Genomic DNA, 26442 nt, shown 5'->3' on the forward strand with positions numbered 1-26442 from the left:
CAATATTTTGTAAACAAGAAAAAAATATTACTTTAGTTTTGGGATGATATTCATCTAGTAGAGTCAGCATCCCACAAATTAGAGATGAAAATGAGTAATAAAACCTACTACTCATTGGATACTTCTGTCATAAGTGAATGTGGCCATCAGGAGGGACTTGGACTTGACTACATTTCTGGGCACTTGGTATCATTAAATACACATTTATCTTCTTCAGTATAGTAACCCCTTCTTTACCATATGAGAGAATAAAATTATAATTGGAGTACTTTATATGTGAGAATTGCTAAATTAAATAACTAGAAATATTTTACATTAAAGGTAGCTAAAAGCTGCAGATGAAAAAGCGGTCTTCGTTGCCAGGTTCTATATGTTACCTCTTAATAGTCAGAAACCTCTTTTCTTATTATTTATTTTATTTATTTTTATATTTTATTTTATTTTTATTTTATTTTATTTATATTTTCTTATTATTTTTGTAACAAGAGCTGAGTTCATTATTTGCTAGACTTTGTGATGAATCTTCAAGATTTATTGCTCACTAAATCTATGTGTTGTATAATGCAAAAGTAGAATGCACTGGAACTTCATTATCCCAGACTGTTGTGATATGGTTTTGTTTTATTTTCTTCTGTAAAGATTCCTCTAACTGTAACATGTTTACTTCTGCAAATGGATCTTGGTATAATTCGGCATAAATATTGTATTCATTCTTGTATCACTGTCAGAATACAGTATGGCTTTATAGGCTTGCAAATCTTGTTTCTCCTCTCAAGAGCCCTAACTCTTCCTCATGTTCCTGCTGATGTAATTTGGCAGAAAGAACAGAAATACTCTTGTAAATGTGTGTAGTGTGTAATAGGAGTTACCTCTAGATTAATGAGATTGAGCGTGTGTAGTTCACTTTCCATTGGTACCTTTCTCATTTCCTTATTTTTTTTCCTTTTCTTCTACTACAAACTTCTCATGGATGTTATCTACCCATAAGCAGAAAATTATTTTGCTGCTATAAACGGTAGCCTCTGCATATAAATATGATCAAACAGAGCATGTATGTATTACTTGCAAGTTTAGGATTTACTAAATAAAATTTCACAGATGCAAGGTTCAAGACTGGCCAAGGCAGTTCAAGTCCTTTTATAATCCCTGGCCTTTCACAGGGTCTGTGCTAAGGAAAGTTTTGCAAGCAGTGATTGGAGCAGAGATTTAAATACTCTGATTTAAATGTGACTTAGTCCTTCGTCTTTTCATTTTCATGCTAGTGCTTTCCATTTGCTTTCATTATTTCTGGTCTTTTTCTTTAGAGTTTCTTTTTAAAAATGAATTGTGTGGTATTAAAAATAATTTAATAACATAGATTAACAGATTTTCATCACCAGTAACAATTTTAGTAAGCGAACTTGCTGAAAGTTACACTTCCAGCTACTCTATGTGGTCTGTGATTTCCCCTATACTAACTCGAGGGTAAAGTTCCTAGAAAATGTTTCTAACACACACCAAGGTTAACCATTATTATGTGGCAAATAGCAAATAAGTATCTGAATCTAGAACAAAATACTCAACCAAAATAAATCTGAGTTTTATTAACGTTAGTTTGCATCAGTGTGGTTTCTTACTCCAAGACACTGTAGAGAGTAAAGCTCATGAGACATACTCCCTTTCTTCTTAATTCTGTTTATAATTCCAAGATCCGTACCAGAAAATTGTTACCTTTCCAGTAAATTTCATGCATGTGCTTTTCTTTTTACTAGACTCACTAGCTTCAAAAAATCTTTAATGTATTTTTTTCTTCTTCATGCCGTCATTTTGGAAATCTCTGCTGCAATTGGTGTTGTTTAAAAGAAGCATCTTCTATTGCAATTCTTGAATTTTCTGCAACAGATAAAAGTAAACTGGTGTACCAGTTGTTTAGGCAGGTTACCTCTGACTATAGTACTGGAAACAGCTGTATTTCTGACTTTTTCAGAGCAATGTAATTGCTTACATTTGCACAGCAGTATCATAATGCAAGAAAGAAGGGAAGAAAACCTTATTTAACTTATTTTAACTCTCAGTTAAACTTTGCTAATGTATAATTTCTTTCAGGTTTTGGTCGGGGTGCTTAAAAATCTTCAGTCTTTATTAAAAACATTTTGCAGTCTGTAATTATTGTACGACAAAGAAGGGAAGCTATCCTGTTTTGTTTTTTGAAAGAGTGCCAATCGAACAGTACAGTTCTCCTGGTAAGGACTTTATCTTGGGCTTTGTAAAATTCATATGAATACATTTTTTGTCTTCCCATGAACAAATTTTTAGAATCAGAGCTTTGAGGCGTTCCTTCAGTGATGAGTTCTTAGCAAGAATAGTGCTGTGCATTTCAGTTGATTAAGTAAATAAACAGCATACCACAACCACCACTCACCCCTGCATGTTCAGTGAATATTCAGAAGTAGAGGTCACAGATACTTCAGAGTTTTGTATAACTGTCTGAGAAGCACAGAAGGAATGTACTGACAGGAGAAAAAAGGAAGAAAAGTTCTCACTGAAAATAAATGCAATAAGCAGCATTTAAGTAGTGGTTGCTCTGAAATTCCAATGATTTGGGTTTTCCTTTCTGATTTACTGGAGTGATTTCTATGTCTGCCATCTTGACGTTGGGCAAGATGCTTCTGTGCATCAACAGATTTCTCTGGGAAACAAGAGTACTTCTGACTATTGTGCTGTGAGACTAATGTTAGTAAGTAGAAGTTATCCAGTTGAGAGAAAGAGTTTAGTAGATACTGGAGAAGGACTTGAAATTGATTTATAGCTTGTTTTCAATTAGCTACCTAGTTGTCATTGAAAGAGTAGAAAAACACTAAAGGTGATGTAAGGTGTATCTAAACTCCTGAAGATACAGTTTATTAGAATGTTAAATAAACTTTTAGATTTTTACTTTTAAGAATCTATTATTGATTAACATGTTTTGCTGGCTGTAGTTACTGACTTTATCTTCTAGAAGGGAGAGGTGAAGAATGCAGTTAAAAGACCTCAATTGTCTACTGACAGCCTTCAGCATTCAAAGGTGAAAGATTTTTAATTATAGGTTTAAAAAAGCTGCTATGCCTGGTCTTTATTATCAGTGAGTGTAAGTTGTGTGTGTTCAAGAAAGGTCAGACATCTAACACATGTAAGATACATTTCATTACTTCATTTATTTTTCTTGGGATGGATTCATTGTCAGAAACCATATTTCTTATTTTACGGAACTATATATGAGGAATATCTGTCAGAACAATTGTGATACACCACTGAACGTTTTTTAGCTTCTTCTGGATAGATGAACCATTTCCCTTATTTGTGCTTAAGTATTTCATGAAGTTATATAAGGGCAACGTATCTTGTTCAAGTATTTCTCCTAATTTTTTGAGTTGAGGAAGACAAAGATTTCACGTAACTTGATATCGTCTTGTTGAATGGCTTTTCTGAGATATGCTCTTAATCTTTCCTTCTATGTTTGTCAAGCTGTTTGGCACACGGTATGTAATCCTGCTTTTCATGTCTCTGTACTTTGTACAGTTCTTATTACTTTAAGATTTCTAACTTACACTGCTTCACAAAGATTGGCTTGAGTGATCAAAGAGCATGGCCTATGATTCTATACTTTTCAGCCTTTGCATATATCAAGTGAATCCTGGGCCTCAAGAATATTGGTATTTTTATCATGAGCTGGACTGACTAGACTTGGATTGTGAGGCACACTTATAAGCTGAGAGCAGCTACTCAGTGAAAGGTTTCAAGGAGGAGATATAACTTGCTTCTGTGCCAGCCTTGTTAAGCATAACAAATTGTTGAAAGTATAGGGAAATTTCATTCCTACTGATTTTGGAAAAAGGTTTTAAGAGTACTGAGGTCATTCGTAGATAACCTGCTGCAACTAAAACTCTCAACACAATATATGCTGGTTTTTGTGCAGTGGCAGTATTTATCAAGGATGAGATTCCTGATTCCTGTTTTAATATGTAGAACAAGTAGTGGAAGCAGTTTCCCTTAACTGATTATACATCAAATAGTCTATAAAAATTGTATTTGAGAAATCACATCTTCATTTATTTTATCTAAACAAAATATTAGAATTAAACTTTGCTATCAGTCTGTTTAGTTGCAAATACCAGATGCTTCTGGAGTCTCAGCTATTGTGTCACAGGATTTTATTTATATTCTAGTTCAACAGCGATTCCTTCAAGAATACCTCTACTGCTAAAGTTTGCAGTATTAGAGGAGTGGATTTTGCTATAGCACAGATGAAAGTGAAATTATTGCAGTGTTTTTTGTCAAAGAAAATTTGGATAACATGAGGCAACCAGTATTTCTTCTGTGGTTTTAATGAAGTCAATCCAGTTCCACTGGAACATTTTCACATCGGTAAGAGATTTGGCAGAGAACATGGATGAAGTCCAACCTTCTAGTTTCATACCTACACTAAAAAAGACTAAGAAAAGAATCTGTCCTTTAAACATCTGGAATCTATTTTTGTTTGCTGGTTTTTATGTTGAGTTTTCTTATGTTCTGTATTCCTGGGAGACATATGTTTGGGATTTTTGTTAATTAGAAAATTGAAGTTTCTGAAAAGGCTTACTCATTATGCAAATAAAGTTCAATAATGGCGTTGTTAAATTCAGTAGGATATAACCTTTATTAGTAGTTTATTGCACCCAACTAAATATTTCCCTTCTTTTCCATTCTAGTCTTGTTTCTTCAAATAACAGTTGAGGATTGACTTTGTAAGTTGGGATACATCTGTTACAGATGAGCTGAACTTAAAGTGCACGGTTTAAGATTATGTAATTCCTGCTGTAAATGATTCTCTTACAGAGTTCTTCACACTGCTATTTATTTTATTTGGAAACATACTGCCACTTCTGTGTTGCTCTGTAATCAGTGCCTTTTCAGAAGGTCATTGTAAGAAATGGGCACAGAGCTTCAGTAACTGTGATGAAAAGATTTTTTTTGTTTCCTTAAAAAAAAAATGGTTTCCCTTCATCAGTCTCTGAGCAAGCACAATTGAATATAAGTGAACTGTAAAATGTCAAAACTTACTAAAATAACAGAAGTCTGATTATTATCAGTTTCTTCTTTTATCTCTAATGGGATTATGCTTAAATATCATCCTCATTAGGTGTTAAGTGTAGTGCAGAAAAACTTTAACACCTAAGTAAAGCACACGATATCACTGTTTGCATGAGTTCAGCTTAGTCTAGTGTGTGTCTGTGTCCATGGGGCATTATCTTTCTTTAATTTTTCTTCCACTTAGTGTCTATTCTTGGTAGCTCCTAGAGAAGCTAGTGGAAAAGTTGTGGTTTCTTGAGGCAAATGCCTCCCTACGGAAGGCAGTGAGTAACTGAGGCTTTCTTCATTTTGTTTATTAATTTCACTGGTATGTAACTACCTGTCTTGCTTAAATCTTTCCAAAACCTCATCTGTTTTCTCCCTCAGCAGTCACTGAAGCCTGACTCTGTCCCATGGTTTTCTGCTTATGTGGGGTTTGATTAGATTCAGTTCTTCGCACTGGTTCATGAGTTTTGTTGTCTTCTACTCCAAATGCTAAACCAAACAAAGCTTGCTTTATACTTTGTTATAGTAAGAGAAGGAGAGCAGATGACCATTAATCGTTTGAATTTGCAACTAAGAATCAAAGTCAAGCTTCTCTTGCTTCTCATTAGTGTAAGATTTGATTGCATTCATAATCTTGCTGACTGCTTGCTCTGTTACTGCATTTGCTTGCTTCCTGCTGCACTGCTTATCCAGTCCTAGTGTGTGTTACTTCCCCTTCAACTTCCTGCCAACATCATTTCCAGGAGTGCAAACCAGCCAAAGTCTGAAGTCTCTGCCCAGCCATCATTGACTCTTGCTGGGATATTGTTATTTGGAGCTATAACTTCTTGTAAATCCTTCCTTGCAAGCTATCTTTAAAGTTACAACAAATAACAGCAGTTACACGTAAGATAGAAACAGCTGAACAGCGCAGTAGTTTTGGTTTCTCTTAGAATGGATGCCAAATTGCACCATTGACTGCTGTGGGGTGAAGCAACCACACAGTCCAGGGAAAATATTTCTCTGTATTTCTAGGTTCAATAATAGCAGAAATAAGCACTGCAAATTGTAATTCTATTTTTTTAAACTAATATTAGGGATTAACCTGCCTTTATATGCTGACGAGAGGTGTGGAATTGCTTATCCAAATCACCGCTTTCTGTGCATTCTGCATTTGAGAACATAAACAGAATGCATAGAAAAAAAAGTCTCTCATTCTCTGAAGACCATCCAGTTTAGAAAAAACAAAATTAATTTTACCATAGAAAAGACACTTTCAGACATTTTTAGAATTTTTCTAAGCTGGTCCCATCAGTGAAAACAGAAGCAATTATATACAATTTTAAGGCAGATGGAGTGATGTTGAACAGAAGAGTGTGTTTCAGTTGTATGTTGTGTGCATTTACGTATGCAAAATCCACATAGGAGGATATATATAGGAGGAACATGGAAAGTGAAATAATACTGCACTTATATGTTGGTGGTTTTTGCTGCTGTTGTTTAAACAATTAACTAACTGAAATAATTCTTTAGTATTTGGGTAAAGTTAGTGCATTTGATGCCTTGTGTCAGAAGAACATACAGTTCTGTTATTATTTTATCAAATAAAATCAATTACAAAATCAATTACGATAGTACTTATATATTTCTTTATACTGATGCAGCATGAATTCTTTTTGTGCTCATATCAGTGAAGACAATTGTAATTCTAGGTTATCATTGTGCCTGTCTGAAATCTTCCTAGGGATAACAAATGGTTTCTTAACTGGAAAATTCTAGAGTACACAAAACAGGCCATTATTAATTTGGTCAGGTTTGAGCTGTTGCACCATGTTGTGGTCTCATTTAAATGGGCACCCATCTCAGATCTCCATTTTGCACCTCACTGCCCCATTCATTTGAATGAAGAAAATCTAAGCAATTTATGTCCATTTTTTATTTTCTTCACAGCCGGTGACATATCTCCAGAGATAGCACTTCCTTTATTTGAAATCAAGGTGGCTACATCTCAGTATTTAAATTGCCTTCTGAATAATAACACTGTTTTTTCTAAGACTGGGTTATCTACTTCCTGTTTGTGTTTATGGCCTAGAGGTAATTCTTATTATTTGTGGCAAAAAAACTGAAGTTATATGAAAACTAAATAAAAGGTTAAAAGGGGAAGTAGAAGACAGCTAAGAGTTTCTGCAAGTCAGAAGCATGAAAAGCTAGATCAAGTTTAAGCAGCAAATGACTCTGCAGCAAAGCAATGTGTTTTTAAAGCTCTTTCAGAATAATTTGTTTGGTTGGTAACTGACTGTAGTCTTTTAATTCCTTCTGTTAATAAGGAAGCTCTTTTCTGGAAGGAAATACCCTTCTAAGCTTTGATTTTGTTCAGTTTTCCCATTTCAGTATATCAGAATACCTAGCTAATTGCAAAAGCTTTATTTTTCACCTTAGACCACCAAGCTGTGTTCAGATCCCTGACGAGGAGCTGTATTCTATGAGCTAGACACTGGAGCTGGTGTTCTGATCTCAAAAGAAGAGTATTAGCTTCGTGCTATTTATTCTAATATGAAATGAAAACTTCAGAATGATCTGTATCTGAAGTGCGGACGTTAAAGCTGAATTTCTGAATTGCATATGTAGATAATGTAAATATGTATCTAATTCTGTCAGTTGGGAACAAAAGCTATTGGTCCAGGTTCTGTTTTGCTCTGCTTCCTGTTCCTGTTAGCTGTTGATGAAGGCAAGACAAAGATTTGGCTCTGATTTTTTTTTTTTTCCCCATAGGATTAGATATAGGCAGCTTTTTCAGTTTTTCTTTTAACCCTTTGTTTCTGCAGAGACAGTTGAAGCCAATAGTGTGCTTTATCTGTGACCTAGAGGGCGAAGTCAAGTTTGGGATATCAATTCTTGTAATAATATTGATGGGAAAGTTGCTGATGTACAAGTTCTTTATTGTGCCCATTCTTTATGGTATGCCTACGTGTATGATGCAAATTAAGAAAAAGCAGCTTAATTAGCATATAATGCTAAGTAGTTATAATATTTTCAGTTTTTTCCTTTTTAAATAAAATTTTCCACATTACCAATTTCATGTAGAGCATCAAACCAACTTGCTCATGCAGTCTTTTATTCTTATGCTAGGCACCGTAATGGAAGATAGTCTAGTTTCCACACTGCATTACTTGAAAACTCTTGAAGAAAGCAGTTGATTATGAAAATAGCTCAACGTCCTTTTAAGCTGCAGAAAGTAATGTTTGAAATTGGCAGCATATATCCTTTTAGGAGGTAGAAAGGAAACTTCAGATCCTTGCTTGACTACTTCTTAGCCACTTTTGTAAGAGGACTTCAAATGATTATTGGAATATAAAATATATTTCTAGAAGAAAAGTTTTTATGTTACAGAAGTTACTTTTAAAAGTGAAATTCCTTGCAGCAGTTCATTCTGCCGTTTCTTATTCATGATTTATATACAGATGTTTAGTTCAAAGTAATTCAACACAATGCTTTTACCTAAACAAAGTTGCATTCATTAATAGCACAGAGAATGGTTTTTGATTTGTCATTGATTAACTGTCTTAATGAGTTTGTATCAACTGAAAAATGTGCTGGCACATGCAAAAGCACAATATTGCTCCGAGTAATTTTCCAGCCCTTTGTGATTTAGTGGTTGGATGGCATTTAAGGTAACTATGCAATGTAATGGGTGCTCATTTCATCCTATATTTCTGTCATGGTAATGACTAATAATGCTGATAAAAGGCAGTTGAGTATTTGCCTAACGCATGGAAAACTGACTGTCCAGGGGGAACAGTGCTGTAATGTCAATGCTGCCTGCAGTGCAGGTATTCCATCAGGGCTCCTGCCTCGAAACAGCCCTCACCTTTATGAACCACCTCAGTTATGATATACAGGAGGAATCTTGCATCCTTGGTGTGTCTTGCTGGATTAAATTACCATCAGAAAAAAAAAACCTTTAGATTTGGGGAGGAAAAAAGAAATCCAAACACAGTCTCCCAACAATCTTTTCCTGCTTTTGATATTGGAAAATACTTGGGTGGCCTTTGTGGAATCAGTTGGTGGTCTAGCTGTAATTCCTTGTTGGTACACTAAAATCAAACAAAAAACTTTTGTTATAAACTTGCTGATACATTCAGGGTGGAAGAGAACAAACTGTTGAGGAAGAAAGTGCTCGACCTTTAGATTTATCTTCTGGAACGCTGTCCATATTGCTAGAGAAAGCTGCATGCTGTTTGCTGTGTTATTCTATTACTGGATTTCAGTTTCCTTAAATCATTTTGTGAATACAGAATAAGCAAGGAGTTCTATCTACTGCTTACTGATTTCTGAGAGAGCAGCTTTGTGTATTGCTAGCTTTCTCAGGTTTGGGATACTTAGTAGATTCCTTGAAAAGTCATTTCATCATGTCTTACCTCTAGGCTTGCAATATACTGTAATACAAAATATTTTCTTAGCCTAGTATTTGCCAATTCAACTAACAATTGATAAATCTTATGTTCTTTGGGTTCCTGCATACCAGGTGGTATTTTCACAGCTCAGAGTGCTTTTTGCTGTCTGTTGCAAGAAGGAAATGGAGTGAGTGTAGCACCAAGTTTCACTCTGACATTATCTCTTCTTGGGTGTGGCCAAGAAAATGCACAGTGCTCAATGGGAGCCAAGTAAATTCACTGGCTTCTTGGAGAGAAATTGGAAGTTCCCACAGACAACATCAAGAAGTTTTAGCCAATTAAATATATTTCTAGATAGAGAAGAGATATATTTTCTGGTTGGTTATCACTGATATTGGGAGATAAATCTGTCACTTTCTTCTGCTGTGAAATACATGCTTTAAAGAATAATGGTAGCAGCAAATGCAGCCTTGTTCATTTTCAGATTGCTTAGATTTGTCTATAATGACTTAAAACTATAAAAGAAAAGCAAATCATATATTAAAAATTTAATGCATTTATAATTACTATTTATAACTTACTTTTTAAGTTGGATGTAAATAAGAATGTGAGGGCATAACAGTTCTTAACCTTGAGCTCTTAGGTGCTCTGTGAAACTTATTAATTTGCTGGTAGTGAGAAGGTGATATTAGATCTGGTTAACTTCAATGTTGCTATAGCAACCGTTTTCAGGTCTTGTTAAACAAAGTTAGTTTACATGTTAATAAAGTCTACAAATTACTGACTGAAGCCAGGGTCTCTTTGAAGGATGCTCCAGGGCTGAGGGTCTTCTTTAGAAACTATTATTTTTTCTACTTTCGAAAGGCAGTATTTTAAAAAACGATATGTAGATAAACTTGATTCCTGTGGAGTTTTAAAGTACTTTCCGTTGCTCGGTTAACGTGGATCTCTGTCTCTCTAAGTTTATCACAAAATCACAGAAATGTAGGGGTTGGAAGGGACCTCTGGAGATCAAGTCCATCCCCACTACCAAGCAGACTCCCTAGACCAGGTTGCACATGTAGGCATCGAGGTGGGCCTTGCAGTCTCCTTTTCCAGAGGTCTTCACCACCTCTCTGTGCAACCTGTGCCAGTGCTCCGTCACCTTCACTGTGAAAAAGTTCCCATGCACATTCAGGCAGAACTTCCTATGCATCAATTTGTGGCCACTTCCGCTTGTCCTATTGCCACATACTTCTGTGAGAAGAGTCCAGCCTCCCATTCCTTAGGTATTTATAGATGTGGATCAGATCCCCTCTGAGTCTTCTTTTTCAAGGCTGAACAGTCCCAGGTCTCTCAATCTTTCCTCATAATGGAGATGTTCCATGCCCTTTATATTTGTGGCCCTCTGCTGGACTCTTTCAAGGACATGCCTGCCTTTTTTGTACTGGGGAGCCCTGAACTGAACAATTATCTTTGTGTAGTATGATACTCTTTATTGAGATGTGATATTGCAATAGTGAATGGTTTACTGAGTGTACTTAGATATAGGAAGACTGATTACTCTTTTTTTCTATTGCTCTTTATGTTTGGAAATAAGACAAAAGGTTTTCGGCAGGAACAGTTTTTCTTTATTAAGAAGGAGGGGTGCATCCAGAGAAATGGAACAGCTTTGAAGCTCCGTCCAGCTGGGGAATGTATACTAAGGCATGGGGGTGGAAAACATGTGCTGCAAATCTTGAGAGATGGAAGGCCTGAACAACATATACTTTCTGTAGGGTGTTTTCTTTCAATCTATCCTTCTGGACTTAAAATGTAATGTTATTTATTTTATTTTATTCTTTTTCCTCTGTGGCTTTCAGGAAAAAAAAAGTGAGACATAGAATTTGTAGATGATACAAAATGTGTTTTTTAGATGGGCAACAGATAGGTATGCATTTTCTATGTGAAATTATATGGTTCTTATGTGTATCAAGTTTGAAAAACTACAAATGTGAATAATATTATTTTGCAACTATTTCCAAAGGCTTGGTGTTATCTGTGGTCCCTGTACAGAACTGTTGGTGTAAATAAGAACGCAGCAGCAGATGGGCTGATTTTGGAGTCTGTCATAATTATAAGAATGTTTTGTGTTCTTTTATGTATTTTAAAAAGATACCAATCCCTTTAACTGCAATAATTTCCTGGTGCTGCATGTTCTCTCACATTTGGTGCAGTGCTTTTCCTATGCAGTATCACCTGTAGTGCTCAAATACTTGTTTAGCATTATGGCCTTGTGGAGTTTCATATTACTGCTTCTGCTGTTTCCCAGTGTTCTGCAAACCAAGAATCAGGAATGGGGGTTGTGGAAGGTGCCCCAGGTAAGCGGTTGTGCAGCCCGAAGTCTGCATTTTTCTGCTTCACTCTTCCAAACCTTCTGTAAATTCAGTGCAAGAACTTGCAATGTAGCTTGACTGATGCATTCACCCAAGAATTTTCCGCAAAGATTGCTGTGCTGGAACTTAATAAATTTTTTATCAGCATGTTCCAAGTTTTCCTCTGTTACCCAAGTTTTCTTGTGTTATGCAAAGGTATTGTTAGTGTTATCTAAGAAATTCTCAGTGATAGTGGAATTTAGGAGTAGTAAAAGTGGAAACTCAAATGGAAAAGGTGTAAGCCTTTTCCATCCACTCTCAATAACAAATACAGATTCTTTGCATGCTTAATCTGGGTTGACTTTCTCATTTGCTTCCCTCCTTTGATTTCATTCTGAAATTTTGCAGAGCTTATGCTAAGTTTTATACACAATCTGTGGATAAAAACCAGACTTCGCTTTTTCCCATCCAGAGTGCTCCTCTATGTGCAATAACATATAGGAGGTGGTAGAGAAATGGAAACAATTGGAGATCTAGTTGAAAGAATTAAATGCATTTCCTTCGAACTATCATTTTCCAAAGAAGAGATTCAAGAGAGGAAGTACTTTTTCTTATATAAGGCAAAGGGACATCTGCAGGTGCATCTGGAGGAAACAGTTGGATCCTGTGTGTTACTGTCTGTTTTTACTGGGCTGTTATTATTGGCCACTCAAAGGCAAGATGCCAGAACAGGACAGGAAATTGTTTTTTTCCTCCTAAGAGGAATTCTAATAAAAAAAAAGTATATTACATAGAAGTTCTCAAAACATGCATTTTTGTTAAAAAAAACCTTCGCTTTTCATCCTTTCCTAGACATTTTTAATGAGCTCTGATAACTAAAAATAACAATAATTAAAAAAGACCAATTTTAACAAAACAATCTAAAATAGCATGAGGCTTTTTTTTTTTACTGAATTTGTTGCAAATAGAGTTTCCACTTTATTTTTGTCAAACTACAAAGCTATTTGAGAACAAAAGTTTGATTTCTTTCAGGAGGTGCCGTTCTAAATCTGGGAACTCATAGGGGAAATCTGAAACATTTGATGTTCAGGTAGGGACCATTCTAAACTGCTGGAGCTGCATGGTAATGGTGATTTCTTTGTATTTTCTTTTTTTTTCTTCCACCTTTTCCAGAAGGGTGGATTGAAAGGGAACAGTTTACAGAAAGTAAATATTGTTCAAGTTTTCTGTCTCTCAAGATTTGCAGCATGTGTTTTTCCTCCGTGCTCCACTATACATTCCCCAGCTGGACAGAGCTTTAAAGTTGTTCCATTTCTGTCTACACTCCTTCTTAATAAAGAAAAACTGTTCCTGCTGCGAACCTGTTGACTTTTTTTTAAATGTGACAGAGCAGTAGAAGTGTCAAAATAGAAATGTCAAAAATAATTATGCTTCTACAATCTCTGTGGAAATAAATGGCATTGTAGAGGAAGGAGAACCCCTGTGTGTGCCCTTTATGGGTACTTCAGAAGCAGTTAGTTCATCAACTTTGTGATGTGTATCAGCAGAAAAGCAGGATTAGGTGATTCTAAGACTTACGCAAGTACTTTTCTCTGTCATCATTGTCTTCACTCATTTTACCTGCTGTCTTTCTAGTTCTTTTTTTTATTTTTACTTCGAGGAGCTGTTGAAAGTAAACTTTCTTTCTTTGATCACAGATTTGTTAAAGTAAATGTAATTAAAAAGCACAGGCTGTTTGTAAGCCATCTAGTGCTCTTTGGTCTTTCTGTACACTGTGTAGTTGTTGAATCATCACTTTGGTGTCAGGGATGGATGTGGTGGTTATATTCTTTACCAACTTGCATGCTGCCTAAAGGTAAGCTTGTGACCCTTTTGTGTGATTTGAGGGGCTTCGCAGCCTGAAAGAGTTGCCATACTTCACTGAACCAAGAACACATTTCAGTGCAGTGCTGTGTCAGAGAATGTTGCACCCCTGTTTTGAAGCTCTCCCGCAGCACATTGTAAATTTACCTGTTGTATAGGTTACAAATACCTCATCCATCACTGATTCCTGGAAGAAGCTTAAATGCTTTAGAAAACAAATCTGTTGCTTGGGCACATACCCACCTCATGAGCAGAGCATCTGCGGAAAACAAGAAATCTGTTCTTCCAGCGAGGCCACCAAATCTTGGCTTTTTAAGATTACAGCATAATTCCCTTCTGAAGTTGAACTCAGTTTCAATTCTGTTTTATTGGATTTTTTTGTATTTAACAGTATTTCTTATTTTAGTACATGTATATTGTGGTAACGTAAATCTTTGAAATACCATGGAGTTTCCATGGCACCCTTACAAATTAGGGTAAGTAGGATTTTCACAATATAAACTTAATCAATTGGTTCTGTATATACTGAAAAGAATCTATAAAAAAAATCTTTCAGGTGTGGTTCATTGCATTGGTTTCAGGAAAATCTTACTCCATCTGAATTTCTGTGGCTCATATTAAAACTATGATTGCTTTGTATATTTTCTTGTGAACAACTTTGTTGAAAGGATGGGGTGATCTTCAGGTCTAAAAGCTGTTGATAGAAGATATAAAACATAATACAGTAACTTTATATTGAGTCACATGAAGCACTGTTTTTTGATTGTTATATTCAGACTGTAGCTCCTGCTTGGCAATAATTGCCTAATTTTAGGTCCATGAAAGATCTTGTCATTGTATATAACTTCTTAAAGTCTATAGCTTGGAAAGTTTTGTGTAGCATCTCTTTGGTTCTGTGCTGACCTTCAGAGCTCAATTTTGACCTTGGCAGCTCATCAGTGTGGTTCTCCTGTGCAAGTGATTTTGAGCTGAACTTGTGCAACTTGATTGCACAGATATTTAGTGCATCCATAAGGGACTTAAAAGCAGAAGTGATATTGAGGCTCTTTGGGTTTTGTGATACAGGAATTCAGTTTATCATCAGATGCCACTACTACCTACATCTGATTTTTGGCTTCCTGCAGTGGGAGAATGTCAGTAGTGAATTTGCAGGTTAATTAGTGATGGCTGAATTGATAAACAGAGCTTCTACATATTCTGTGATCAGAGACAAAGTGGAATAATAACTTGGTGTACCATTATATTTTAGTGCCATTTGTGGAATTTATATATGGCCTGGTTTTATTCTGCTGTTATTCATGGAGCATCTGAAAGATGTGATCTGTGTCAGAGAGGCTGGTACTCTTTCAGAAGAGTGCAGAATTGTCAGGCAGCTTCATTCATATGGTTACATTTGCATAATATAATACTATCTTTACAGAAGTTGGGCAAGGGGAATGTCATTCTCAGAAGCAGATGCAGAGTAGGGTTATATATGGACTGCTCCAAAAGTAATGCCTCTTATTTTATTTTGTTGGTCGTATGTCAGTAGAGGTTGTACTTTCCCACCAGTAGAACAATTAGATTTTGTTGCTGTGTGACAGATGGCACCAGAGGGCGGGGGCAGTCTGGCAAAACAGCATCTGTGAGGTGTAGGTGTGTATGGAACAACGATGTGGAATTGGGTTACTTCATCGGGGGGGGGGAGGGGGGAAATGGCACTGTTGACATTCATGGATGCTTACTGAATGTTTATGAAGACCTAATAGTGAGTGTGAGCACAGTGAGGTGGTAGGTGGTGTATTTCAGCAGTGGAGGACAAATCGCATTCCAGATGGCCATGTGCAGCTGTTGCACCACAAAGTGAAGAGCATCTCAATCACCTCATCTTTGCAAGACTGCTAATGGTTGTAACTATGTTGAGAAATAGTATCTTGTATCTGAGAATTTTCTCTACCAACTGTGTTACTGTGTTCTTTGTATTTATTGTAGCTTCTGTGGAAATAAATAGGATACATTATTTATGGAATGAATGTGTATAGGATTAAACATAGCAGCTATGCGTATTTTAACCATACCTTGAACATGACAGGCTAGAGAGCTGGATGAAGAGCCTTATGAGGTTCAACAAAGGCAATCCCCAAATCCTGCACTTGCGCAGGGATAACCACCTGCATTAGTACAGGTTAGGGACTGACCTGCTCAAAAGGAGTTCTGCAGAGAAGGACTTGGGGAAAAGGAAGGTGTAAGGAACTGCTTTAGCATGGATTTGCACTAGATGATCTCCAATCTAACCCCTACGATTCTATAATTCTGCGTGTAATTCTGTGATTTGTGAGGTAAGTTAAGTGCCTTGAATTCAAATATGACAATTAGTACATAGTGGAAGTAACTTAAGGAACTTAACTGAATAGTAAAGTGATAAACTGTACTTGTCTGTTGGTAAGCAATGAAGTTTAATTTTTAGGGTAAGATTTGCATTCCTTAAGGGTGAGTACCACTTTACCCTTGGCTGGACAAGATTTACCAAGCCTATTTTGGAGACAGAACATAACTGTGCTGTGCACTCACAGTCTGCTGTTCCCTTCATTAAACTGGCTTCCAGAGAAAGGTCCTATCCTCTTCCTGCATGCTGGCATTATTTTGTGTAGTTCCTACACCAGCACATGCTTGAAATTTACTTGGCACCTTAAAAATGTTTCCAGTATATTATTCATACTTGTCTGTGGTAGAATGAACTAAGTTGTGAAAAATATCATTATTCATTCATATACGTTAATGAACTTGTGTTTAAGTATTAACTGTGACTGTGATAAGTAGCAACCACATCTGTACTAGCTATGCTTGGAAAATGAGTTTCTTCAGTTATGTGAGTGCATCTTGGTATGCTTGCGCTCTCTTAAAACACACCCAAATACTAACATAAAGTTAGAGTTTTGAAGTCATAAGATTTGGATTCATTATCCTCAGTTCCTAATTAGTTCTACCTTTGTCAGCAAAAACTGAATGTTGCAAACATTTCAGTGTTGCTAATTTGACTACTGTGAAATGGAAGGAGAGTATGTACTTTGAATAATTAATTTTGGTTCCTCGTCTTGTGAAAAATGTTGACTTTTTAGGTCACGTTGCTTAATTGCTCCAAAAATAGGAAATTCTGATTGGAAATAAAATTTTGTTTTACATCGTTCTCTCAAATGTGAATGGCATATCTCTGAGTTATTCTAAGTAGGCAAACACTTTTGGGAGCCACACTCTAAAATTCTGTAGTACAATGTAGTTATACCTGAGATACAACGAACTAAAATAACACAGAGTATGGCATATTATATTCTAGTTTGTATCATTTTTGGTGTGTTTCAGCTAATACTGAGGCAACTATCTGTAGGGTTCCATAAAATAAGCCAAATATGGCTTTAATCCAACATTATCCATGCTTTGTAATAGTCAAGTCTATGTAAAATCATGTTTTCCTGTATCTTTTTTCTAAAGGTGTGTATACTACATAAGCCATGTTTTAATTCAAGCAATTTAGCTCTGGATACACTTGCTGTATGTCTTCAGGTGGAATAATCTCTTGCTCTGACTTTGGCTGACACCTTTTCTTCAGTCTTTTCATTTAAATGAAGAGTTCAGTTTGACAGAAGTATGTTGCCTTTACAAGATGTTCCGATTATCAAATACATGTGGATGTGGGAATTGTCTCTAAATTATTTGAAGTACATGAAGCTTACATTTGGATTAAATTAATTTACAGTAAAAAGTGAAGCTAAGTAATTAAAACCTGTTATGCTTTGCACCTGGGCAGGTCCAAAACCAGTGTACAGTTATGTTCTGGAAGTCTTCGACAGTGTTTGTATCAAAGAACAGAATAATTGTCTATTTTTTGTGTAACCATATCTATTATCTATAAAACGTTTATAGATTTATTTTGGGTTTTCAAATGAAATTTAGATTTATTGTTGAAATATGAATAAGAATTTTAATGTTTGGCTGTGTAATTTTCTGGGGTGCAGAAGAGAATATGTATATAATTAGTAACATACAAAAACAGTTCAGAGAGAAGGAACCCTGAAAATGCGTATGCACTATTTTCCATTTTAATGTAACAGAACACGCACCAATAATAATTCCATCCTTAACTGTGCTGCAGTTAACTGTAGCTGTAGTCAGACCATTAATATTCTACTAAATTATTCTTGCATCTGTTCATAATTTCTGAGTTAGTATTTTTGTTTCTTTTAAGGATTCAGTTGATGATCTACTCACTTCTAGGTCATTCAATCTTGTGAGTTGTTGCTTTAGTTTAATACAGTATTTCTAATTCCTATTAAAACATTTGTTTAACTGTTAATTCTTTACCTTATAAAAATAAAAGGTGTGCTTGTTTATTTTCAAATGTGATATCTCATTAAATATAGTTCTCCTAGAAGTAGCTATTCCTGAGACCAGGAAGTCAACTCACATTGTGGTTGCACTGAATTTATTCTTACCTTTCCAAGGAGGGATACTTACCATTATTAATTTTGGACACGCTAAGCATAAAATCTTAGAAACCATTTGCCAAGTGCATACCTTCTTGCTGATAACTGAAATAGGTTTGTTGTTTTTTTTGCTTGCAAAATCACCATGACATTGAAAGATGTTATATAACTGCCATAATTTTGGTTAGCAGGACCTCAATATTATGTAAATATCAGAATATAACTCAGCTGACTGCAGCAGGAGGTTGTAACATGATCAGATTGATTTTCCATAATGAATGTTAATAATGATCAGTTAATATTAACTGTTCCTTTCTGCCATGTGTTAACGAGGGCTCCTGTTAAGTTCAGGATAATGTGACAGCTTTCAGTGTTGTGTGACATCTCAGGCAGGCGAGGAGTAAGCCTGTTCTAAGGCATCATCAGCTGCTGTGAGTTTTGTGCTGCTCTGCTTGCTCCTGCCTCAATACTCAAACTGCTGTGAAAAGGCATCTAGATAAGCTGCAAAAGCAGAACTGCTTCAGGGGTCATGATGACTTGCATAATGAGTCCATTAGTTGTGGTAATCAATATCAAGCTCTTGGATCTTATGAATATTGATGAAGCAATTGTACCCAGGAGGTAGATGGGGAATTGAGATGCATTTTGATATGATCAGAGAAACAGCTAATGGCCTAGATAGAATTGGGTCCACTAACCACCTTAACGCATTTAGGAACATTTGAAGATGTCATCAATAATGAACCAGCCATTATGACAGTTATGGGGGAAGGGGGAGGTTGAAGGTGAGAAATGCATGATGCTTGCATTCTGCCCATGCATCATTTCTAAAGACATTGTTGTCACTACGTTTGTTGATACGCTGCAAAATCGGTGGCTCAAAAGATTGAGGAATTATGTCGTCATCTTAACAGAAAGTGTAATATCAAATATGGAACAGGAAAATTAGAAGCCAGATAGCATCACTCAGAATCTGAGCGAGCTGGGATGGTGGGTTGGCATCTTGCACGCTCAGTGATTTTAACTGCTGATCTGTGGATTATCATTATGTATTTTTCTGATTTTTGTCCTGACATGCTGGTTTTGTGAGGAGTCATGATGGTTAAGCTGCTTTATGCATATGAAAGTTCTCAATCTCTACTGGTAACTGGAATGTAAGAGCAGACTGAAATACGGAGCCCTGAAATTTGTGTTCACAGCCTTGAGTGCCTGTCATCCTGTTACGTAAGTGTGTAACTTCCAACTCGCTTATCAGTTGGTAAAGTGGGGTAAACCTACATTTCTTACCTTGCAAAGGCTGACCTGAGCATGTGTCAATAAATAACTGGCCAGTCTACTGTGACTGCAGGCATTTTGGGTCTTGTCCCAAATGTGGAACAAATTGAATGAGAGGGCAAGGAGGAAGATGCAGGAAATGCACGGAAAACAAAATATCACTTTATCAAGCAAGAGATGAATCCAGACAGGAATGTGAAATCTCAAGTGTGAATTCGGTAGAAATGGCTTGTGAAAACAGTTTTTGTTTCACACTGTTTCGGCTGTGAAAGCAATAAATATAGCAGGGAAACCACATCCTTTCTGGTTCAGCACTGGAAATAAATGGTTCTGCATTTGGAGCACAGTCCAGTTGGCATGTAGAGGGGTCTGTGAGTGGCTTGGCTCCGCTAGCAGAGAGCAGTCTGCTCAAGTGATAGTGCACAGCCCTGAAGCTACCTTCCTGCTCCATTTTACTTCAGAAAAATGCTACAGAGAGCAATTTACTTATGCATTTTTGCACAAAACACAAAGCAAGGACCTCAGGACATGCCTTTTCCCTACAAAATAATACCGATGCTGTGGAAGTATTGATACTTATTACCTGAAAACTGTGCTTAGAGAGGTAGGTACAGTTATACAGAGCGACAAAAAAATTTGCATTGACAGAGGATAATTCAAAAATAGATTTCCAGACAGTAGTAAGTACATGTAGCAGTGATTGTTCTCCAGTGACTAAAATAAATGCCTAAAAATAAATTTTGTCTATAAATAAGTATTTGACTTGTTGCCAGGTTTCTCTGCTGTTTATGGAAAAGCAAAGGGGAAAAAAAGCAATAGCTGTGACTGGTTTTCCAGTATCTGACCTGTTTTGACCCTTATTCTAACGGAGTTAAAATGAGAGCAGTATGATTGAAAGTTTTCGTCTGTGAGTCCTATGCCAGCAGTGAATTGTGCTTGGGATGTTCAGAGGAAATTAGGCAGGTCATTTGGAAGATTCAAGTTGGAATTTGTGAAGGAATAATGTTACTTAGCTTTTGTTGTTGTTAAATATCATAGTAAGTACGTTTTGGGTTTTTTTTTGTTTGGTTTAGAAAGATGTTAGACTGATTTTTGGTTGTGTAATATGGTTACTGATTATAGAAAAGTGTTGGCTTTTCTGATTGATCCAAATAGTACTCAGATGCTCCAAATATTACCAGCTCTGTGTGTGTCTGCTGCACTTCCTGTGTTTCAAAGCCCAGTGTGAAATCTCAGTACCACTTACAGTGGTTTCATTACTGATGCCAAGACTTGAAGGCATGTGACAATTGTTATACTTACTTATTAAAACCAATATACACTATTTTCCATGGGGAATTACTTTGCTTCTCTCTTGCTCTTAGCACCATTAAGATACCTTGATATCTGGCATTGCTTTCGTAATTTGGATTTGTATGTATTTGTATAGTTTGAAGCTAGATCTTGTAAATACACACATGACTTGAATTTTTCTGTTTTATGTTGATTGCCAGGATTATTGGGATTATAAACATACAGAGGCTAGAATATTTTTTTGCCCTTTCTTTTGCGTACTCTGCAAAGAGTGAATTGCTAATTGATCTCTCTGCACTCAGTCACACTTGACATCCTTGAAACACATATCCCTAAATACATGCTTTTCCAGAGTAGCATTAAGAATGAGCTTCTCCTTAATTGTGTATGTTTCTTCTATATCTTGCATGTAGCTTAATAAAGTATGTATTTTTGTTTGCTGTATTTCTGTGAATTCCTGTATCTAAAACTCTGAAAATGGCTCCTCTGTCTCTCAATTTTTTTCCATTCTGCCTTTGTTTTATAAAGTACATTTTCACACAAAGCTGGGAATGCAAACTTTCATTAAAAATTCCTTTATGAGAAATTCCTTCCATCCTCTCATGATCTTATTATGTTTTTATTAACAATTGTTTTAAATTATAAAGGATCCATTTTAATGTTAAATTCTTGCCTTCATTAGCCCCAAACTGTGAGCTGTAAATGTATGGCTCTAAAAGTATTTCTGCTCAGCTGTTTTCATGCTTTTAGCACTAACTTGCTCTGGATTGCTACATTCAGCATTTTGCACTCCCTGGCAAGTTGGAGGACTTCTTTGCTGCATCTTTGATGGCTGTCTTAAGTGTCACGAAGAAATGAGAGTTAGAAAAGGAGCCAAGCTGCTGCTGTAGGCTCAGATCTCTGTAACACAAGGCCATTTGGCATCTGTTCCCAGCCTACTGGGCTCCGGCATCTCCTAGAACACTCCCCACAGCACAAGGTGAGGGCATCTTTGGCACTTGAAGTCTGAATGGCACCAGCTTTCCTATCTATTGGGTTATCTCAGTTCATGTCATTCAGGTCTCTCATGTGGTTTTATCGTCATAGCCATCAAGCAGTTTGCTTCAGTTTATGAAGAAATTGTCTGCTTTAGTGCCATTTGTGTGTCTGTGTTTGTGCAGTGTTGCTACTTGGTGCAGACTTGGTCTGGTTTTAGCTTTTCCCTTTTTACTTTGTTCTTGAAAAGGTAACATTTTTTTTTTCTCCTGATGTAAAGGCTGTCTCTGAGATATCTTCTGAGAGATATTTTTTGACCCTTATTGGAACCTCTGGAGTTATCCTAGGCACTGTTAGCGTTTCTTGGCTGTTCTATTTTATTTGTCTTCTTTTAAAAAGAACTTTCAAACATTCTCTAAAGAGACAGTAGTAGGTGCCATAGACGGTAACTAGGGTTTTCATTTCACTGAAGTTCTTACAGGTTGCACACAGTTTATGGTTCACTTTGTTCAGTGCTATATGTATGAATATTAAGGCAGCCTCCAAAACCTGTGGATTTTGGTCTTAAATAATCTTTGCAGCTACCAAGGTCACTGCTGTTTTGTCTTTCAGTTCTGTTTTTTAAACTTGTAGGGGAAAACTTATAAGCTTGTTTTTTAATCTCTGTGCTTTTTCCTATTAAAGTTAAAAATAATGATAATAAAGTAGGAGCCCTCTGGTGGCTGCTTCTTCAATGTCTTCAGACATCCTTGTTGAAGAGAGTAGAGGATGAAGTTTGTTATTAAGTCATTTCCAAAGTAGGAAGAACTGAAATTATGTGGTTGTTGTTGTCTCATCTTGGTTTAAATCCTTTTAGTTGCACTTCCCTTAATAATTTCTTGAATGCTACTTGCAGTGTTATCTTACTTGCATACTTGCAGTGCATACTTGCATACTTGCAGTGCAGTTTTAAAAGAAATGCAATTTAAATAAAAATTCTGAAACCCTTCAACCCATATATACTGCTTCCTTGCAATGGCATTTGTATGAATTGCTGATGTGTATATCAATATGGGAAGGTCTCAGCGAGAAAGCATCAATTCATGCTGGTTGTGAGACTGCTTATTTATTATTTTGTTTTCTTACAAGGCCTTAGGCCATGCTCTGAGGATTCTTCTATTGGAGGATTTCAGAAAAATCAAAGTGAAGCAACACCTGTATGTAACAAAATAATTAAGTGCATGCCACTTCTAGATTGAGATTTTAGTCTGGAAGCAAAGTGGGTGTACCCAGAAAACAAACTAACAAAAAAGGATTAACTACCATGACCAAAGATTACTGAAGCATTAGAGCACCCATACACCCATTCAAAGCATATGCGTATGTGCTGACATATACATGCAATATGGTCTGGATGATTCAAAACAGCATTGAGCATTTCTAGGTGTAGGTGAGTTTTCTTGCTGAATGTTGTGACTGAAGAGCTGTGTGCTGAAAATACTATAGAACTTGTGTACTCAGCTTGATGATTGTTTCAGATGTTTGAAAAAACTAGTGGTGCTGAGAAATTATGAGGTGTGTATGGGTCTATTGTGCTGCCTCCCACACTGGGATCTCTTGGATTTGAAATGTATGTAAATATTTTTGAAGTGGAAGTCTGTTTGACTTTGTTAGATAATATTTTCAGACTCTGATTTTTCCCCCTGTAGCTCTGCTGCCTTTATAGGTGGTGAATTTGCCATGCTCTTCTGAACTGTCTGAAATGATACAGTCAAGCTCTCCTGGATCAGGAGATTGAATACTCTTCTGATAATTCCTGGTGTCCTTTCTTATCTACAAAATTGCTCAACCTGATCAAGCCCTGTAAATCACTTAAGACTGGACTACTAAGGCTGAAAGGAGGAGAGAGGAGAGATTGAAACCCTTGAAATGCTGTAGTGTATGTATTCAGAACCAGTAGTTCTTTCACTTCAGCTCCTTATGAGGGTCATATTACTTGACACAGCCAAAGCCTCAGGGTGCCTTGGCTTTCAATCTTTTTCTTAATGTGTATAAAAAAAATCATAAAAATCAGAGCATCTGCTGTGGAACAGCCGTTCCAGCTTGCTTCGTCATGTGAACGAGCACTTACTCTACTTACTATGCTTTTTAGACCACTACAAAGCTTGCATTCTTATAAATTTGGCAACTAAACATTTGGAAAAATGTTGGCTGATTTTGCCAATTCAAAATATTTCTGCTAAGGGTAGTATTTACAACAGAATAGGGGAATTAGGATGGATTTATCTTTTTTCTTTTTTAGTACTGTAGTAAGGTATAATGCCTCATAAAATAAAGGAATTCAGTTGCGTACTAATACAGTAGAAAGAGCCTACTCCATTCCTCCTTGGTGCGTTGCTGCTGTCCCACCACCAGCTAAATTTTATTCAATTGCAAAATCATATTTGTCTAAATACTGTATTGTTATATCGCTACTCTTCATATTGTGAATTCAGCGAGCAGACAAATGCAATCATACCACTTATGATTTATGCATGGAGGCTGGCAATGTTATAACATTACTGTAATAGAGCTGACTGATGAAAAATACTCTGACTTTCTGGGAATGTAAAATGTAAACTTCTTATGCATGATTTAAATGGGCAAATGCAACGAGGTTCTGCAATAAATAAATACTTTCTTCATACACATTTAAATTCTAGTTATTTGTATGACTGGAAATCTCTTCTGCTTTGTTGCTTCTCCTGAGCATGCTGTGGTGCCTAACGATGTATGAGGTGGCAGAAAATTAGATTGATTTGGATTGGTTTTGTTTCATCTTTTGATTTACGCAGAAATAACATAGCAAATATTTTTCTTCTGGGAGGTCAGGAATTTGAGCTTCTTGCATAAGAAATGGTATTATACAATAATTTTGCCCAAGTGCTGTGTTTATCTAGTGTAATAAAGTTTTCAGAGATCAAATATGTGGAATGCTGAGTTGAGGGGGAGTGCAGTCAGTGTTAGCATTGTAGCACAAAGTGTAGCACAAGGTTTTTGAGGCCTTTCAAATAGTTGCAAAGAAAACATTCCAAACATGAAAAGAACTTTAGAAGTGTTGAAATGATTTCCTGAATTTACAAAAGAGTCTGAAACAATAGCTATGAGTTGTGAATTGCTTCCTTCATTTCAGCTAAATCTAATTTGAATTAATGTGTTTGTACATGCTAAATCATCATTGAGGTAACTCGGGTTTAGGGAAGATGATTTGGGAACTATACCTGCTTACTCATGTTTGCAAATCCACAGGACTTTTCACTTCTACTTTTAAAATTTCTAACTGACCTTGAATTCCTAAAAATTAATCACATTCTTCTTCTGGCATATGCTAGTTTATTTCATTAAAGGAGTAAGGTTTGGCTTTACTCTTAAATTTAAGAAGTCCTTACACATTTTTTTTTAAGCGTAATGACTGACAGATTGTTATTATAATTGATATTTGGTGACCAGAGCAATGGTATGGATTAGCTCACAAAACTTTCACCCTGCAGGTATGAGGCTGTCATGTGGTGGTTCAGAAGCAAAGCTGTTGCAGCACCTAATGAATAAATACAAAGTGATGTTAAGAAAGGAGTGAGACAATAATGAAAGAATTGTTAAGCGAGTCCATAGTGTGTTTTCTTTCTGTTTTTTTTTCTTTCTGATTTTTTTTAATTACTCTAGCTGGCTATTTTCAGGCAGAATAGTCCTGAAAAAAGAAAAGCAAATTTGTTGATGGACTTCTATATATCAGGAGGATATTGCCAGTTATCATAGTAAAATAAAGCAATGATTAAATGTAGTACATTCAGTAACAGTTGGGGAACATATTGCAGTAAATGTATCTTGATAAAAGCATAAGAGAGACTCAGTGAAACTGAGCTCCACCTGTAATTCCTACATTCAATGCATTTCCTGGAGAATGTTATCCAGAGCCAACTGCGGTAATAGAAGGGCTCCTGGTACTTACAGAGATCATCAGATTAGGCTCTTGACAGAAATGTTGGTTTTCAGAAGATGTCTTTCAGATGTGCTGAGTTGCCAAGTGCTCTTTCTTTAGCTTTCACGAGCATTTAATAACCTCAACCCTTTTTTGAAAGTTCAACCCTGAGAGCTTGCAAGAAGAGTAATATAAAAGGCAGATGAGACACTTTCTTTTGCCTTGTTTCCTAGTATGAATTACAGCAGGATGACAAAAAGCAGATAGAAAGAATCGGCGATCTTTAGTTTTTCCATGCTTGCGGGAATTTGTACTGATTAGAAGCCCCTTATGCACTGGGTTTCATCTTTTGGAGAATCTGTACAGCTATGATGCTTTACAGGACATTGTAATCTCTGTCATTACATTTTTAAACAAATTTAGAGATGATCCACTAAAGAGTGATATGTTTACCTTGGTAAACAATAACACTTGATTAAATTGAAAATTCACAGCTGTATGAACTGAAATCTGTTATACTACTGACAACTCTGTGAGATAGCTTCTGCCTTTTGAGTCATCATTTGATTAATTAACTTTAAGTGAATGCCAGAAGGAATGAGAATTGATTGGCGACTGACTTGGCTCTGTGCTCAGAATTTTTCGTTGAATTTGAATATGGCCCTTCTGTGCTGTTTCAATTCTCAAAAATCAGTCTAACCATTTTCTATGTGGTCCTTTTTTCATCTGCAGCAAAGCCTAAAAATATATTAGCTTCACATGTTTTAGATCTCAATTCATTGCAATTATAGGAAACTATTTATGCATACCAACTTGCATGCATGTATTTTAGGTTAAATCCTCCACATATTTACTTTTTA

General features: G+C 36.2%; 1 protein-coding gene across 1 annotated transcript in view; it reads left to right on the plus strand.

Annotated features, from left to right (window-relative positions):
* The window catches only part of PRKCE (protein kinase C epsilon), a 272383-nt gene that overhangs the window by 103223 nt on the left and 142718 nt on the right, over positions 1–26442 (plus strand). The window lies entirely within an intron of this gene.

This window comes from Cyrtonyx montezumae, unplaced genomic scaffold (assembly GCF_038088225.1).
Source record: "Cyrtonyx montezumae isolate F1298 unplaced genomic scaffold, pur_monq_1.0 scaffold_0, whole genome shotgun sequence".
NCBI classification, from domain to species: Eukaryota; Metazoa; Chordata; class Aves; order Galliformes; family Odontophoridae; genus Cyrtonyx; species Cyrtonyx montezumae.